The 18,175-nt window shown below is 44.6% G+C and overlaps 1 long non-coding RNA gene across 1 annotated transcript in view; it reads left to right on the top strand.

Annotated features, from left to right (window-relative positions):
* Positions 1-14,848, top strand: part of LOC130593388 (uncharacterized) — a 31,656-nt gene extending 16,808 nt beyond the window's left edge. Inside the window, exons 2-3 of the long non-coding RNA XR_008970797.1 lie at positions 13,963-14,035; positions 14,689-14,848. This is a non-coding gene — a long non-coding RNA (uncharacterized LOC130593388). The remainder of the gene's footprint in view (positions 1-13,962; positions 14,036-14,688) is intronic.
* Positions 14,849-18,175: the final 3,327 nt, after the last annotated feature.

Genomic DNA, 18,175 nt, shown 5'->3' with positions numbered 1-18,175 from the left:
TAGCTTGGAGATTCTCGGTAACATTTTAGTGCAGGGTTATAACGAAAGCTTTCTAGCGCGTACTTTCAGCATGTTGATTCTCACGTCCTCCCTCTTATTTCTCTTCTAAGTTTTCTTTAAAAGCCATTGCATTTTGCTTCGTTAGGTTCTTTTTATGCGCCAGTCAGTCGATGGCTAGTTTATTTAATTCACGAGCATTAATTCAAGTTGCAGGTCAGGTAATAGCAGTGCAGTCAGCCAGAGCTGCGCATTATGACATAAGGGCACTAAGGGCTTTTCTTTTTATGAGTTTCTGCTTCTTTAAGAGATTTGGCAGCCTGTTGAACCCAGGGTTTTCACTTTCAGTCCAATGCAGCCCTTGGATGTTATTCCAGGATTTCCTGTGTGCGCTACATGGCAAGAGATCAGGTCTGTAGATCGCATTCAATTAAACAGATCATCTAAATGAGATCATGAAAATAAGCGTGTGCTGTGTGTTCGTACAGCAATCACTGCGGCCTACTCAATGCCTCTAGTTAATGAGCACTGCAGATCTCGCTCTTCACTTAGTGGTGAGCTGACAAGAAACCAGGATGGGGATGTGTTCCAGTATCCCCCAAAATCTGGAAAGCAAGTACCAACCGAGGAAAGAAAAGGATGAATTTGATTTCTGTGGATGGTAGGTTTTGTTTGCCCTTAAAGGCGCAGTCCTTATCGTTTACCCTGACATCCTGTGTGCAAACACTGGCAGGGTCAAGCTTAAACAATGGGAAACCTGGTTGTAAAGGCTGCCCATTGCGACGTTTTCCCTTAATGTGGAAAGGGAGCAGCTACAAATGGGTGACTTGTAAGTTGCCTGTTAGGGCAATAACTCTTGCTGATAAATGAGCTCTGGGTTGGATGGGGAGGGAAGAAGGGGAAGTTCCCCGATCTCTTTTGTCTCAGTACAATGCGCTGGATGTAACGGAGGCTGGACAGGCTGAGCACAGAGCGGCAGTTTATTTCTAGCAGGGTTGAGCCAAAACGAGGTATAGAATTTCTTCTGCTTTCTTCCAGAGCAGCATTAAAAATGCGGACCTGCGAGCTGATAGTCATCGCTGCGCAGAGTTTATCATTTCCCACCTGCACAGATGCGCTCCCTTGTGCCGCCCTGTTGCAATCCTACCTTTTGTCTGCCAAGTGGAGCCAAGTTAAAATGCTTTTCTGCTGATTTGGCAGGATTAAGAAATAAATTAAAGCACCCTGACTGCCTGGAAGTCTTGTTTTACCAGCTGCTTGCACAAACCTACTAATGATTACATTTGAAGTCCTTTTAGCACTTTGGGTTCAGCAGGTTAAGCCTGCTGGACCGAGTGGCATGGGAGTCATGTGTCTCCTGTATCTGAGAGATCAATGTTTTATAGCAGGTTGGCTTAGCAATAAACAGCGAAAAAAGAACCATCACTTTGCACCTAGTTCTATTAAATATGCAGTACTACCTTGCCCCGTGTATCTAAAGTCTCTCTGGCAGCCGTAGTCACTCCTTGCTGAGCTAGAGCTGTCATGTGAATGCATATAAATCTTCCATTTGTAGAAAATGAAAAGCTCGAGGACCACAAGAACATAAAATGTAATTAGGAAGTCGTTTCACCTCCATGAGAGGTTTCTTCATTAAATTTAAACATATCTCATTGCGTATTTCACTTAAAATCAACTTAAAGATGTGACAGTTTCAAAGGTAGCAAAGAAAATGAAGCAGATATGCTGAGCAGAGATTCCTGGCAGTATTTCTCTCCATTCTTTTGCCACAGGCTCCATTTTGGCTGGATCATCACCTCCCTCGTGTGCAGTGCCTGAAACAAACTGCAGTATCTGGTGCAGCGAAAGTAGCTGGTGTTTTGCAGTAGCTTTGCCTTCTGAAATCAGTACAACCCTGAAAAGGATAAACATGATTTCTTTGGACCTCTTAAATATCTCATTTTCAGAACCAGGATCAGCCTGGATAATCTGGGAGACCTAAGTGACATTTGCCAAACCCGGTTCCTGAGGGCTTAGCCTTTCAGAATGTGCCAAGCGTCCCTTTAGGTTTTAAGATACCCCATGGCTTACTGAGGCCCACACTGATGATTATCAGTTGAATGGACCCTGTCAGAAGAGATTTTTTGACCCACGAAAACAAGGACTTCCTAGAGAGTAGATAACAAAACCCAAAGGTTCATCCAGTCATCTCTGTTTCTGTAGCTTACAGTAAACAAAGGAGCAATGCAGGCTGGCTGCTTAGTATCTCTTTTCTCCCCTTTTCTCCATTTGAATTCCCTGTGGAGAGCTGGGTTGATGGTCTGGTTGGCCTCCTGCAGTCAGGAGGCATTTCTCTAGATCTGAAGTGAGATGTCTTAGTTTGCTGCCAGGATTAAATGAGGGCCGCTCTTGCTGGTAACTTTCTACCCGTGCAGTGAAGGACTTGGTGAAGCACAGGATTACCCGATGCAAATCCGCAGGGCACAAAACAAGGCACGCATCACCAATAAAAATACCAATAATCCTTTCTTTTGTCTCTTCCTTCACATTTTATGTGTAGCTACAGCACTGATTGAAGTGCATTCCCTATAAGCTACTGATTATCGCTATAGTTTTCTGCAGCAGCTTTCTGTTGCTGCAGCCCCGTACTTCAGTAGCCCAGCACACTTCAATAATGATGGTTGCCTGGTACCATTTTCTCTTTATTAATAACAGCGAACTGGGGTTTCTTGCGGATGTCTTGTAAGAAACCCAATAGGGGTGGTGTATTAAAAGAAACCCAAACCTTTCACTGTAGATCTTAGCTCAAAAGTTTGCGTCTGCAGAAAAGGGCTTTCTGAATCTGAACTTGGCCCAGTGTAAGAAATAAAGATGATTAAACTCTTCAGGCCTGAGTGCTGTCAGTGCGTGGTGATGGAGGTTAAAGTTTAGCCCAATACCTAATTCTCAAGCTTGCCTGGAATTGCCTTAATAAGTTTCTCTCCTAAAAAAAAGCAGCAGTACCCTCTGTAATGCAGTATGAAATAAGCCCGTCCCTGCATTCAGGATGTTGTATGGTCTTCCTCCACATGTGAGGAGAGCTGATAGCTCCACATCCAACTGCATTCAATACTTGGAACTCCGCAAGAGAGCGTAAGTCCATTTTGCATTTTCACATCGTTTCCAAATGTGTTAATCCTGTGAGCTTTCCTCCTGTGAGGAGGTGAAATGAACTCTTTTTGGGCCGTGTGCAACTGCACTGCGGGGATTTCCATAGGATTCTTTTTTCAATATGATTAAAATAAATAAAATACAGTGGTGTTGAGGAAAATATTTCCTGTAGCAGCAGGACATGCCTCTTTTTTTTAAACCCAAGTCCCAGGCTGGGCTGGAGCCTGTGAAAATCAAAGGCATTTCTTTTAAAGATAGAAGACCACGTAGATTTGGCACGCTGACAGAGTCTCACTTATGGAATCCATTCAGTGTCTGAGCCGCAGAAAGAGCACCAAGAGCTTCCAGAATACTCCATTTCTTCCTCCCTTCTCCCTTCTCTGCACCCATTTCCTGAAAGCTGGCTCATGAAGAACAGGAAACAATGGGTTTCCTTAAGAGCAAATAATTAGCTGCTCCTGCAGTTCCATCCCATGGCTTATCCCACTGTCTTTGATGTACCTACAGTACCATAATTTCACCTGGTTCCATTGGCTTGAATTTGTCCTAGAAAGTGTATTTCCAAAAGAAAAGCATCTCATTTTTTCTTTCTTTCTCATACAGCAGATGTGTTTTCACTCTGTCATTTTTAAGCTAATGTATTAGGTAACTCAACCTTGTATTTAAAAGCTGGATTTTTCAAGTCAGTCTGGGATTACACTAAATGATGAATAAACAAACAGGAAGCAAAGCCTCCAAATGCTTGCACGTTGTTCCATTTCTGAGAGGTTTCAGTGAGGCGATAAAAATAACCACAGAAGCTTTCTAAGGGTAAGAAAATGGAAACAAAAGACCTGAAGAGCTTTTATATTCCAGTATATTTTGCTCATTTACTGACTTATTCCTTTAGGTTTTGTCTTTATAGGGTATATATTCAGGCAGCCTCAAACAGCTTGTCTCTTTTCAGCTGTGAGCTTTGGGACCTCTGCAAATACCATCGGGCTTCAGCTCCACAAGCTTTTGAAGCCAGAATAAAGCAGAATGGCACCCTCCCTCTGTCATTCCCCCTGTGAGGCTCCCTTCCTTTGCTGGGCGCTGGCAATGTGGTTTCTTTTCAGGGCAGGACAAGCCCTCACCAGCTTCAGGGGTCTGTGGGATGATGGTGTGAGCCTCTTCCCCTATCTTACTGCTTCTTTGTCCTAGGTGCCAAATGAAAACATGTATGGGCATACACGGGCACAAACCTCCCACCATCTAATTTTACTTGCAGTGCGTGAACCTGAAGGTGCAGGAAGGATGACAGTAATCAGACTGGTCCAACTTACGCTTAGGAAGCTTTTCTTGAACTTGACAAGCATCAGTTGTTTGGCACAGTCAGCTTATTCTTTTCCCAGTGCCTGATGGATAACGCTAGATGGCTGACCAGACTAATCAGGTACAAACATCTTCCAAAGGGAGTAACAAGAATCTGCGTGGGATGCAATCGTGAAGTTGCTCATCAACAGAAAAGGTTTCTTTTCAGTCGTGCAGCTTTTCGTGTGTAGCACTTGGTTTCCAAAGCAGTACAGCGTGCAGGGGGACACAGGGGGAATGGGTGATGCTGTCCAGAGCTGCTGTGCAAAAGTGCCTGTGGTCCTCATGTGTCCCTGACTGCAGAGTGATACTGGTTTGGCTATTGTTATGGAGGGTGTGCGTAGAAAATTGAGCCTATAAACAGGTAGTTTGGAGAACACTGGGACCAAAGAGCCCTGATTTCCTGTAAATTCTCCTGCGAAGTTTTACAGACCTTTGTCCTTTAGTTTTTCAGGTGGTTGGAGCATGTATTTGGGCTCTCTTCCATGCGGATTCTCTGGTGTCTAACAACATTTGAGCTCACGTTACTCTTTTTCCCTTACCGGTGGCATTAACAGGGTTTCTCTCCTCTGCCTGCGCTTTCAAAAGCGTGGCTGGAATCTGAGACTCTGCAACCTCCACAAATGTGGTTGAAACCATGCTCGCCGACACAAGGTTTGAATTTGTCCACCAACGTGGAGCAGCTTTAACTGGGCGAGGGAGCTATAATTCCACCGACTCCAGTGCAGTGGCCAGGAGGCTCAATTGTACGTATGTGAAATAGCTCAGGATTCCAGGAGAGGTTCCTTCCAAATTGCAGTAATAAGCAAAAGCACTGAGCCTGTTCCACGGGGGTGAAATCCCATAACGTTTTGTTACAAAACACAAATATCAGCTAAATAAGTAAAGCGCCTCTGAAGCTTTTAGTGGTAGGAATGGCATCAAATTGGGAATCTGGAGGCTTTGATAGTCCTGGCTCCATCTGAGCTGACCAGGGGAGCTGACAGGAGTAAGGTTGGCCACAGCTGTGAAGAGGCTGTGTTTTTCAGCAGGGAAGTGTTCATGAGAAGAAAGAAGTTGCTGCACCAGGCCCTGCTGGCATCTCACATGAAAACCTGGCAAATGGGGGGGGGGAGAGAGAGAAAAGGATGATAACAGAATACTAATATTAACTTTGCAGGAGAGAAAGGAAGATCTGTTGCACATTGATCTCATTAAGTAAATGATTTACTGGAATTTCCTCTTGCTTTGCAGCTTGCTTCAGAACCTATTCGATCCCAGCTATCGAAAGCCTGGATAATTTCATCGTGTTCTCGGACCCTTTTAACTCCATCGCTGTTCCTGGCCACCTCCATTCAGTGCTTGTTGTTCACTGCTGTTTCCAAGAAGTGGATTCCTAAGACACCAGGGATATATCCAGCAGGCAACAGTGAGGTTTCATCTGCCCCTGTTTAGAGCTGGCTATTCATTGGGAATTTGGTCTGGGGTTGTAAAGGACAGTGCTGGCTTTCTGTTCTCCTCCTAAGGTTTGGCTTTATATATCCCAAGGGCTAAAACCAAGATATGTCAGGAGAAGTGACAGAAAGTGTATAACTGTGGATAAATCAGACTTGATTAAGTTTGGTTATCTTAATTCCTGTCTTCAACTGCTTGGACACAAGGACTAAAGATCAGTTACCGCTTTCCTTGCAACTTGGAGCTGCTGGCAATGAAATGAAGCACAAAAGAAGGATGAAAAATTTCACCTGATTTAGCATGAAAAGTAATTAAAAAACTAATTTAAATATGGGCTTGAGACTCTGCTGGTCGATACTTCACGTTCTCATGTCTAATTTCCATGAATATGTAATTGGGCACTTAACCTTGTTGAAAATGTAATAAGGATGGCAGGTCCGTGGGGAGGGACATGCACACGGGGTGCAGATGTGATTTCAGTACCCTGATTTCAGTGCCGCTCTTTAATTGCTAAGATTCTGACATGCTATAATGAAGGCATAATCAAGATACATTAGAGTCACTTTGGCTATCTAAGCATGAAGCCATGGGATGCCAAGAATTTAACAGATTACCTGGCATCTACAAATTTAACGTCAGTTATGCATGTTATTGGATTAGAAATAGAAACAGACCTGATTACTGGCTTGAGTAGCAATAATGATTTCTAAAACAGCTGGTGAAATTACTTTAGTATCTGCCTGCTTATCTGGCTTATGACACTGGGTGACATTAGTTGCTGATAGTCGAGGGAGGCCACTAATCCAGTGTTTGTGAAGATTGCTCTGTCTGCTTTTGCTGGTTAAAAAATAAGAGTATTATGTGAAATGACATTTTTATCACCAAAAGGAGATTTTTATGACTTGCAAATATTGTCTGTTGGACAGAGAGCACATCTTTAGTGACAAATCTATTTAAACAGTAAAAACACCTAATTAGGTTTTATAGTACCTGTATTTGCCTAGTAGAGAGAACTGATTACAGGCAGATCAATAGGGAGGATCATTCACTGCAGCAACGCAGATGCGGTTGGGTCGCTGGGAGTTTGGAATGAGCCAGGAATGTCCCTTAAAGCCAGCTCCCTCCTTGCTGTCTCACATCCAGCACAGACTGAAGACCTGTCTACGCATTAGCTACCCCGTTATTTACTACACACCAACAACTCGGAGGCAAACCCAGTACCTGGAATAACCAGTGTGCAGGGCAACTAGTTAGGGCTGCAGCTGTGGTGAGGCTGCTGTAACAGCGGCAAATGGACTGCCCACATAAGTGGAAGGGAATAAAGGAGCACACTGCTGCTGTGGGCCCCTGAGAGCTGAGACTTGCTCATAACTGGGTGCCCTGCAGCATAACTGGGGGCACTGGTCAGAAGATGGAGGTGGGGAGAGAATCTGATTGAGGCTACGCTGGCACGTTGGGCAGAGGCATCCTTTGAGAGGGTGCAGGGGACATCTCTTCATCCCTGCCCTCCCGGTGCTTTGGGCTTCAAGAGCACTGCAGAGCCCAGGTCCCTGTGCTGAAAGGGCATGAGGTCTTTTCCTCTGCCCCTGTTTAGCACCTTTATAAGCCAGGCAGAATTTCACCCCACGCCTCTTGTTTTCAGCAATTGAAAGCTGTGGTATGTATGCTTCAAAGTGAAAGGGTGATTTTTTTTTGCAGCCTTTACTGTTAATACATCAACTGGCTTAACCTTGGGCTGCGTAGCTCCCAGATGCACGCTGCCTTCCGTACCAGTCCAGCCTAAAGCATTAAAGAGTTCCACTTACAACTTCTTATCAGGGCAGCATGAAGACAGGAAGAAAATCACTTTCAAGAAACAGCATGCCTTTTAAAACAATCAGCTCAGCCTTCTGCTTCAGATTAAGCGCAATAAAGCTTGGGTTGCACCCATGCTATATCCTTTGGGGAAGAAAACACCACAGAGGCGTTGTTCCTAAGAATGGATTAGGCTTGCAAAGATCAGTAACAAGTACGATCTGGAACCTCGATTCAGATTCTTTGTTTTCGAAACATAGGGTTCAATGGGGCAAATTTATGCCAGATGTGACAACCATGGCCAGCAAAGCTAATTATTCCTATTTAAAAATTCCATTGCTAACACAAATGCTGCCTGGAATGGTGTGGGTTCATATTTTCAGCATATGAAAGGGTTCTGCGACTGCTGACATCTCTGGAAACTGTTTGACCAGTCAAGCCAGGAGTTCTCTGTGGAAACAAAAGCCCTGTGATTCTTTTATTAACTGTATCGTGTTTTCCTCTGTGCATGGTAAATGCAGCCAGGAGCCATGAACGTGGGGGAGCACCCGTTGGTGAGTCCATCATCAGCCCTTTGAGCTATGTGGAGCTTATAAAAGGGCATTCTTCCCTTAAAAAAGTGTAAATTACAGTGGAGATGAAGTATTCCCTTTCTCCATAAACCTCGTCAGACGCTCCAGTTAGTTGTGCTTGTCAGCATGTGCACGTGTGAGCTCATGCCTATGCTAGTACAAATGTATGGCGGGGGGGGGGGGGAGAAAACTGCAGAGCTTGTATTCTGTCAGTTAACTCTGGCCCCCATTCCCATGTTAAAATCCCATCTTCCCTCTCTCCCCCATGTACAGCAAGGCCGTGCTCGAGTACAGAAGACAGCTTCTTGACTTTCGACCATGCCATTGCCTGCATTTCAATGCGCAGTTAAAGAATTCCACTTACCTGTGTTCATATGGATTTTCCAGTCCGGCTGAAATGGCTTGTGGAATCTGTCTCCTTCATGTCTCAGTTACAGAGCGGTTAAACTGGCTGAACCGTATTGATGGAGGGCTGGACACATAGGTTTAGGCCCAGGGACCCATCCTAGCCCGACAATTTAGGCTTGGTTAAGGACACTTGAACTTGTTATGGTCGGTTGAATGCCAGGTTTTCTGAAAGTGTTTTCTCAGCTGTATTTTGCACTGAGGTAGAGCTCCAAAACCATCAGAAACAGGAATCTGTGTGGTTTGCACTTACATACTCATTATCGGGGGTGCGTAGAAGTTACGAGGAGCATCAGAGCTCAAGGCCCAGGGTTTGTTTTTAAAGAAATCTTCAATAAAATCCATAGTTTTATAATACTGTAGCACAGGGAGAAAAAGAATCTGAGAACCACCGGTGGGCAGCTGTGTAAGCCCTTTTCTTTAGATTACCTCCCATAATGTTTCACGAGTAAGGCTAAACAGAAGTCCTCATAGACGGACACCTCCAGTGGAAGAGATGCTGTGTGCATGGCCAGCGTAGACATAGGAAAAACCGATTCCAGCTTCATTGTCACTTCTCCCGTACACATGTGGTCAGTCATTAGAAGAGGTCTTACCTGATTTGCAGGCCGTTTCCTCTTAGATCAACACAATCGTGTCACAATATTAAGGAGTGCTTTGCTGACCTGCCAACAAAATGATTAATGCCCCATGAATTCCAACTGAGGCCGTGAATGGAAAGTAGACCATTTACTGCCATTTAATTGAAAATCTTGCCAGGCAGCTAGCATTTTCTCTTTGTCAGGTTTGCTAAGTCAGTGCATGCCTTGCCGTGCGTAGTGCTGTTCCCATAGGGAATGGTCTGTCCCTGTCAACCTGAGAGCAGCACCACAGGCTGACACAGCTTCACTGGCAGCAAATCATAAACTAAGTGGAGCTGGATGGAGCAGCAGCTCAAACTGAAACGGGGAGTTCAGGTTAGATCTAAGGCAGAAGCTCTTCCCCGTGAGGGTGCTGAGGCGCTGGCACAGGGTGCCCAGAGAGGCTGTGGCTGCCCCATCCCTGGCAGCGCTCAAGGCCAGGTTAGACGGAGCGTTGGGTGACATGGTTTAGTGTGGGGCATCCACCAGGAACTGGGTGATGTTGAGGTCCTTTCCAACCCAAACCATTCTGGGTTTCTCTGATTTTAAATACAGTTGCTTATGTAAAAGACAGCCCCACCTGGCATCTGAGGTGTTGCCCAAATGAAGGCATTAAGCGAGGAGTCCAGTTCAGCCAGCTGTTAAACGTGGTGGTACTTTTAGATCAGTGAGTTTGATTTTTCCAGTGTTATTCACAGTCAGGAGTGGGATAAACTCCCCTATCCACAGTGGAGGTTCCCCAAACTCAAGGATATTTGGGGTGGAGATTTCAGCTCTTGTCCAGAAAAATCTCAGATTTGGATATCAATAAAAGCAGCCCACCAGTTGTCATATGTTTCAAATAATTCCTTTCTACCCAGTCTCAGTTCTTGGAGCATATAGAACAGCTCTTTAAATGTCATCCACCACAGAGACAGCCAAATATCTGGGACACTGAAGAGGCTGTGGCCAAGAATACAGAGAGGATGTCCTCCTCTTAACGACTCTTTGACCATCCTGGTCGTACAGATGAAGCATCGCTCAAAATCCCAAGCACTCCTGGGATAGTATGAAAAAATGCAGCTCCCATTCTCATCCAAGCGGTCCTCTGATGGGAAGCAAGGGTGCAAAAGCTGCTGTGAGGTTATTGCAGGTGGTTTATGGGCTGTTTGATTTTGCTACACGGTCCAGTAGCAGATGCTAAGCCTCAGCATGAATGACTCAAATGGAGGATTTCAGTCTGTGCAGGGGTAATTAACTTGGAAAAAATTAGTAGTCGTTTAAATCCAATCGTATTTAAATAGCTGGTGAATGAAAAGGAATTCTCTTTGCTTCCCCCTTCTTTCCATTTGAGCCTTTGTTTCACTCCTGCTGATGTATTTATTCCATAGCTTTCGTAGGCTGACAGATTTCTCCATCCACAAGCTTTCAGGGCAGCACCTAATAATTCCAGAGAGACTACAGTGCAGAACTCTTCAAAGCACTTCATCTGTGGAATAACGGGCTACTTGATCTTTGTTAGAATAACAACAGAAAACGATAAAACTATTGAATGCACGAAGATAATCAAAACAGGTTTTAAAGCTGACTTCTAGTAGTCTCTCGCGTTTCAAAGGGCTAAGATTCATACCGGTCCCAACAGCAAGCACTTCTTCTGTAGCACACTTTCAGATATCAAACATTCTGCATGTTTTCTTGGAAAAGGTTGAATCCAGCTCTCTTCTCACTTCCACCACCTTCTTCCAAGTAAGTTGAGCATGCTGCTTTTGCAGCAGCATCTCCACTGAAATCAGTGCTACTGACAGGAAAATCTGGTCTGTGGTCTCCGTGTGGACTTCGCTTCTGTTTCTCGCATAGAGGGAGGCCAGTGCAAGGATGAAGCCTGCACTGCTCCAGTTAAAATCGTATAGGTACCCTCATCAGAAGCTGGGGGAGACAACCCTTATTTTAGCTCAGAGGTAGACTGCAAAGCTTAAACCTGTTCAAATCCCCCTCTTACAGGATTGAAGTTCTGGCCATTAATACTGTCAGACAAGCTTTATTCTTCACTCTTATCTCGAAGCACCCATCTTCCCTGCTAAACTTTATGTGGCTTGAGCTGCACAGCCCAAAGTACGGTGTCTCGTAAGAAATCCTTAGAAACCCTTCCGTAGTTGAGAAAGTCTAGCAAAGAGTTTGTTCTGCAAGTCTCCAGGCACAGCAGTGGAATCTAGAGAAGCACAGCTGGGCAGAATTGATCTCCAGAGACATCTACCCCCACAGCGTGGGTGACCTGAAAACTGTTTTTAATGTGACACTCAGTTTAAGTTGTGGAAGCTCTGGATGCTACAGGCTAGGATGCTCTCTTTGTAAGAGCAGCGGCTCCTGAAAGAAACCAGAAGGTGCCATCCCTGTGCAGTTTCTAATTGGCAGGTTCAGAAGGTTTGTCTCAGCTGGGAGAAGTGCGCTGCCTGCTTTAGTCATTAATAAATAATTCAAGGCCAGATCCAAAGCCTGCTAAAGTGGATGGAGAAACCTCCCAGTGATTTTAATAAGCTTCAGATAAAGGCCTGTGCATCTGTATCTCTTCTTCAAAGCTTTTTCAGCTTGAGGGTATCCTGTCGTTGTCATTATTTAAGTGCATGGTACAGTTCTGTCATCATCACCACAGAAATTTTAGCAGCTGAAGGTAAGAATGGAAGAACTCTTTCATGCGGTAAAGGGACAGAGAAAGGGAAAATGGTCCAGCCAGGCTCACTGTGAAGCCCCAACACGCTCTCTCACTGTAAGAATGGTATTGTCAACTTAAAATTACAACTGCTGATGGGATTTATGCCAGCAGTTGACCCAGCTAGTGGGTCGACCATCCATTGAAAAGGGGATGTAAACCCTAATGAGAATTGAAAGAACAGGACTGTTACGAGGAATTCCCCATGGAGCCCTGAACAGTAGGCAGCGTTATCTTTGCAGCTGTGCGTAGGAAGAAAGCCTGGACATCCACAGCTCTCCAGGCTTCAGCATGCACACAATGGGTTATTTCAGATGAGTGCGTTTTTCTGTTACAGGCTCCCACTAACATGGATCTATCCCTACATCTGGTGCATCTTTATTCTTTATAGCTGATGGGAAGCCTACTCGGTAAGAAAGATGTTATCTGTGAAATCTGGGGTTTTTTCTTCTTTTTAAGGAGCAGTACGGTTATGCCTTCACATACACACAAAGAGCAAGTGCTTAGTGGGTGGCTTTCCACACGCATCTGCTGAAATTACTTTTAAACATACTGTTTCAATGAATGGTGCCATCTAAAAGGCTTTCTCAGGCAGAGGTTGTGTGCTCCTTTCATGTCTTTCTCCTGTATACCTACTGGTATATAAATGAATAGTCTCCACCACTTTGTAAAATTAAGGCTGAAGCTTGCTATAAATTAGAATTATTAGGTACCAGAATATAAGTAAAATATATGATGATTAAGGTGTATTATAGAGCACGCAAAATGCCTTAGTGGGAGGCAAATGGATACCTTTGATTAATAAGAGACTGAGAACCAGATACAGCTTGGCTATCTTCCACCCCTGCAGAAGCACAAAGAAGTCATAAACTGAGGTTAACCAACCAATTAAATTGGTTTGTAGCTGTTTTGCATCACTGGAGCTGCACAAAGCAGCCAAGATACATCAGTGAGTCTAACCCACAATCTTTAAATAATACATTCAGGAAAATGTTTAAGAATGGATAGAGATATGCTTTCATTAATACACACTTTTCCTGGTATGCTCACCATTTTCACATCCTCCGTGAATGTGTTAACACTGAATTTCAAGCCTGTCAAGTCTTCAGACACTGTTTTATTCTGGCAATGTCTGAAAAGTAAGTTCTATATTGCTATTTCCTTTTTAAACAGATATATGGTTCATCTTATAGATACAATGGGAAAATTAAAGGAACAGTTAAATAACCTGCAAGAAAACCGTGAAGAACATCTGGCTGGTACCTCACAGCTACAGTCCTTGGGTATCACGACTACTTCTTTGGGCAGAGCGTGCCAAGTCAGCGCTTATCCTCTGGGTTTCCAAAGCAGCGTGCAGCACACACCAGAGGCACGGGAGGAGCAGCCCCGCTATCTTTGTATGCCCCCCACTCTGATTACCCGCTACCCAGTTTTCTCCTCAAGATAAATTAGAACAGCTTCAGAAGTGCTTTATCTTGGGAAGTCCCTCAAGGGGCTGTAGCGCTCGTCAAAATCCACCAGAGCTCCAAATCCGGCTTATCTCAGTGAAGACTGAGGGTGGGCTGATAGGAAGGCAGCTCAGCATCTTCCTGTTAACTGAGCATTTCCACCACCTGTTAGCACAGGGAAGAAAGACTGACTGGAGTTGTGATAAACAGTATTCAAGGATACGAAAGGTTGTTGCACAGAGGAAGGGGACAAGCTAATCCCCACATGCAAGGCAGATAGGGCAAAAAAAAATGACGTGTTCAAGTAGGAGCATGAAATACTGTGATAAGGAAGATCAGAGTAATGTTTTCAGGGCAGCATTTTCACTGAGGGAAGTCAAGTGCAGGGAAAGATTGCCTAAAGCAAATACGAAGTCTCCTCACAGGTATCTTTAACGACATCTTTAATGGTATCTTTAATATCTTTAAGTAAAACCTCTGTCCAGAGCGAGATGGGCATGCTTTACCTTGCCTCACAGTTCCTGACAGCTCTATTTTAGTTCCAGTCCCTTATCACTAGCAGAGCTGTGTATGCTTCCAGCCGGAGATCAGTGACCCTATCTACTGGCATTTCACTGAGTACGTCACCTTACTTGCAGTGTTAACTTACTTACAGTGTTAACTTACTTGCAGTGTTAACTTAGCTAGTCTTCGATCTGCAATCACTTGGTGGTTGCAAGAAACTGAACGACTTTCTATGGATGAAAGAACGTATCCCGTTAACAAATGCAACTGGTAGCTGTTCTCCCTTTGCCAGCGCATCTACCACATCAGCATCTTAATCAGTCCTCTGTGGACACCCTCACAACAATACTGTATTGAAAACCATCACCAGGCAGCTGATCCTATTAGGACCATAATTACACTAGTGGAAATATTTTCATACAGAGCCTGAAATGGATTGGCAAATTGGGCTTGGGTTGAGTCTTGGGGCTTGGCTCTGAATGGAAAGGCTCAGAGTTGGAAGGCCGTTTCTTACAGGCCAGCCAGGCAGGTTTGGAAAGCTTTCGGTACTTGGTAAAACTGAAGTAGTTGTATTAAGTGAATGGGAACAGGAGAACACAGCCCATGTTATTTTACCCTCCTATGCCTATAAAGAAAAGATTTAGGGGCCACAAGGAAACTTGGGGATTGAATGGATACTTCCTCAGGGCTGGCAGAAACTGCACTTGGGATGGAGACCAGGAGGTCCCGTGCTTACAGGAGGGGGTTTTGCCTCTCTTCTTTCCTAGTCAGCGCCCCTTGGACTCCATTTCTTCTCAGTTAGTTGACATCTGGCAACGTGTTTTGTTAATAGTCAGATCCAAAAGCGAGTAACACCTGATAATGGGAACTCTGGGACATACTTCTGCTTTTGGGTGTGTGTACATCTGGACCCAAATATGAAATGTATTTCTTGCTCATGCGCTCCCAAATAAGTAACAGAAATGCAAGTAAGTGATAACTGAAATGTGTTTATCTTCTCAGTGCCCCTGATTACAAAGCAAGCTTGCCTGTTTGCAGGTAAGGATGGCTGCAGTGGGCCTCAGGTATCTGGGTGCAACCCTTGTGGAACTAACGAAGCAACTATAGTGGGTGTCAGTAGGCAGCGGAACGTTCTCTTTCCTTCAGACAGATGTTCAGGTTAATGAATCGGGCCAAGTGAGGTGGGATTTCTTCTAGCCAAGCTGCACCATCATGTTTTCCTCCTCACCACCCACCGAGTCCCTTTCCATGTCTCCAGCTGACAGCTACCACAGCTAGCCTGCCCAGAAGCAGAGTCCTTCCCTGCGCCCGTGGCTGATGTCCATCAGTGGCTCTGGAGCAAGCATCCCAGACTTGTTCCCAAATGTGGACTCCCTCCATGTTAGCATATTTCAATATCATCCAGGACATCGGGGGGGGGGGCTTTTCTGGCTACCTGTTGGACTGGGGAATCCATTCCCCTCCTGCTTTAGGGAGTCTTGATAATGATCCCCATAGGCTTTCTCCATGCTTAGCAGGAAAGCAGAAGTGAACAAGTGCAGACCTCCCTGCTGCTGAACTCGGACAATAGGCCTGCTCATAATACCAGCAGATGGTTTTGCTTTTTAGGCCATACAGGGCAAATTTATTTTCCTCTCAGGAGCAAAAGCAAGCGTAGCCAAGACTAAGAAATTCAGAGCTAGCTTCTGGAGACACACTGTTGACTTACACTGCAAAGCAGTACTTATGCTTAAAGTCCATCAGTAATGGGGGTCTTCTGGCTAGTCCACTGAACCGCTGGCTCAGCATAAAGCAGTGTGCCTTAAGCATCCAGGCTGGGCTTAGTTTCATCCCTGCTCTCCTTAAACATGGTGCACCAGGTAGATAGTTTCTCTGCTTTGTGTATTGGATTTGTAATGGCATTCAGTTCTCTTCACCTTAAGGCACGGAGGTGTGAAAGCCATAGCCATCTGAAGGCTCCATTGACATTTATACACACCCAGCTTTACCCACGTCCTTTTTTTACTTTATTAAAAAAAGGGTACATTGTAAATTATTTTTTGTCCTTGTTCTACTTCTTTGTGCTCATAAAAGCACTAAAATTAAAGCGAAAAGAAAGGGGGAAACACGAATTCAACTGTCTACAGGTTTTAGTTCACAGAAACTTTTAACTGTATTTCTTGTTTGGATTCAAAGAGGCAAAACATGAGACTTTGATGTTCCTCGTGTGCCTGTTGAAAGAGAGAGAAAGAGACCCACCAATAGGAAGAAGTTGGCATGAAGCCCTCTTTGACACAGCAAGCAGAATGTAAAGGATTAAAGGTCTAATCTAGAAGATATATTGCACGCTAAACAGCGGAACCATTTAGGAGAACATTAAATGGCACTTAAGCTAAACAGTTGTCCTTGGGAACTGCAGTTTATATGTGACTGCTCTAATATCCATTTTAAGCTTGCAGGGCTTTGAAAACAAGATGTCATTGTTTTATAAAAACACACACGTTTAATCTTGCCTTGTGAGGCTGCTCTTGAAATATCTGGCTGCTGGACTGGCAAAGCACTGCAGAGGGAACAAATGGGGCTGGTGTCAAAAGCAGAACTGTTGCACTTTATTCCTGAAGTTATTTGCATGTGCGCAGTTGGGGTTTTTTGTTTTTGGATCCAAATAAGCAAACCACAAACTTCTGCAATGGCAAAAGTCCCATTAAATTTCTTTAACAGTATTCCCGCTGTTCTATTAGCAAATAATAATAATAATTATAATGATGATGATAATAATAATGGAGTTTAAGTAATACGAGAACTCTGAGAAAGCGGTCAGTTCTGCACTCACTTGCGTTCTGCGTTCTTCGTAGATTAATATTTATGGAACTATTAGGAGGCTTCAGCCAAAAATAGAGACCACCCAGAGCAAGGTTTCAGCTTTAGCGTTCTAGGCGCAGGCCATTAAAGAGAAAAAAAACCTTACAAAAAAGGCCTTCTTCTGCACCGTGCGCAGTACACGGGGTTTCAGGCCCATCACTCGGGAGGCGCGTGGGGCGTATTTCACTCCTAACTGACTACAATGCGTGCTTTTAGAATTCATGTGCTGTTTTTCACCAGGGAGAAATCATCCTCTGCACCACGCAGGCCAGAAATAGACGAGGGGAAAAAGCAGCAGGGAGGGAACTGTTTCTTGCAGAATGATGCAATCCAGTCGAAAATCTTCCGAGCTTTTCACTGGTGACCTAGGAAATGAAACGGAGAGACAAGATTGTAACCACGTACCTGATACCTGCGCAGGAGCAGGAGGTGCCTATGCACCGAAAATCATACTGGTGGGGAAGAGACCAGCCCGGCTGGACAATGACATAGTGCTGGAAATCAGGGGAAAAGGGAAGTGATCACCTGTGGAGGAAGGGCCTGTCACCCCAGGAGGAGTACAAGGGTCATGTAGGGAGCAAACGCGGCTGGTGACGGCACAGCTGGAACTAAATCAGGGCCCTGCTATGAAAGATAATAACAAATCTTTTTACAGCTATATTGGCAATAACAGCTCCTCCAGGGCTGAGGAGAGTTCCGTCCTCTCCTGGCTAATAGGGGAAGCCTGGTGAGTGAGGGTGAGGAGAAACTTGGCGCTGCTAAAAGGACCCCATGGGGTAATGGGAGGAGGCGGGGATAATTTGTGGGAGAAAGAAAGGTTGGCTTAAACAGGAAAACAGTTAAGGCACTTCAGCGGAGCTCCTTTGGAGAGTTACTCACTGTGGACTGCATCACTTCGGCCATTGCAACTCGGCGGACCTGGACAATCTGAGACCTTTTCCAGATTCAGAATCTGGGAAAAACTGGAGGTAAAAGGTCCGTGGTGAGCAGAAAATTCTGCCAGCTGCGGCTGGCTTCTCCCATGCTGAACAATGCACAGCCACAAATAGCAAGTAACCAAAACACTTTCCATTTCTTAATAGGCTGTCTGCTGTTAATTATTTTAGTTGCTTGCTGGGAACGATGGAGGTGGATGGGAAACGATGCCTCAGAAACCGGGAGAAATAAGTAACTATTTCGAATGTTTTGGACTTTACTAATACATGATGCTCCTCACTAGAAGGATCTCAAACCACAAAAGGGCAACTATTCGCACTATACTTCATTTACAAGCTAGTAGAGAGGGGCTAGGGAGTTAGTACGGTGTTTAACTTTGAACAGGGTGCGGGGATGGCTTTTGCTCCAGCTGTTTATAGAGGATTTACACGACTGTAGTGTTTATTGTGTCTCTCAATAAAAAGCAGCTGCAGAAAC

Source organism: Pezoporus wallicus, unplaced genomic scaffold (genome assembly GCF_028554395.1).
Source record: "Pezoporus wallicus isolate ANWC-B61680 ecotype Strahan unplaced genomic scaffold, APGP_CSIRO_Pwel_v1 contig_11493, whole genome shotgun sequence".
Lineage (NCBI taxonomy): Eukaryota > Metazoa > Chordata > Aves > Psittaciformes > Psittacidae > Pezoporus > Pezoporus wallicus.
Note: the sequence above shows the minus strand (reverse complement) of the source record. Positions and strands in the feature narration are given on the sequence as shown.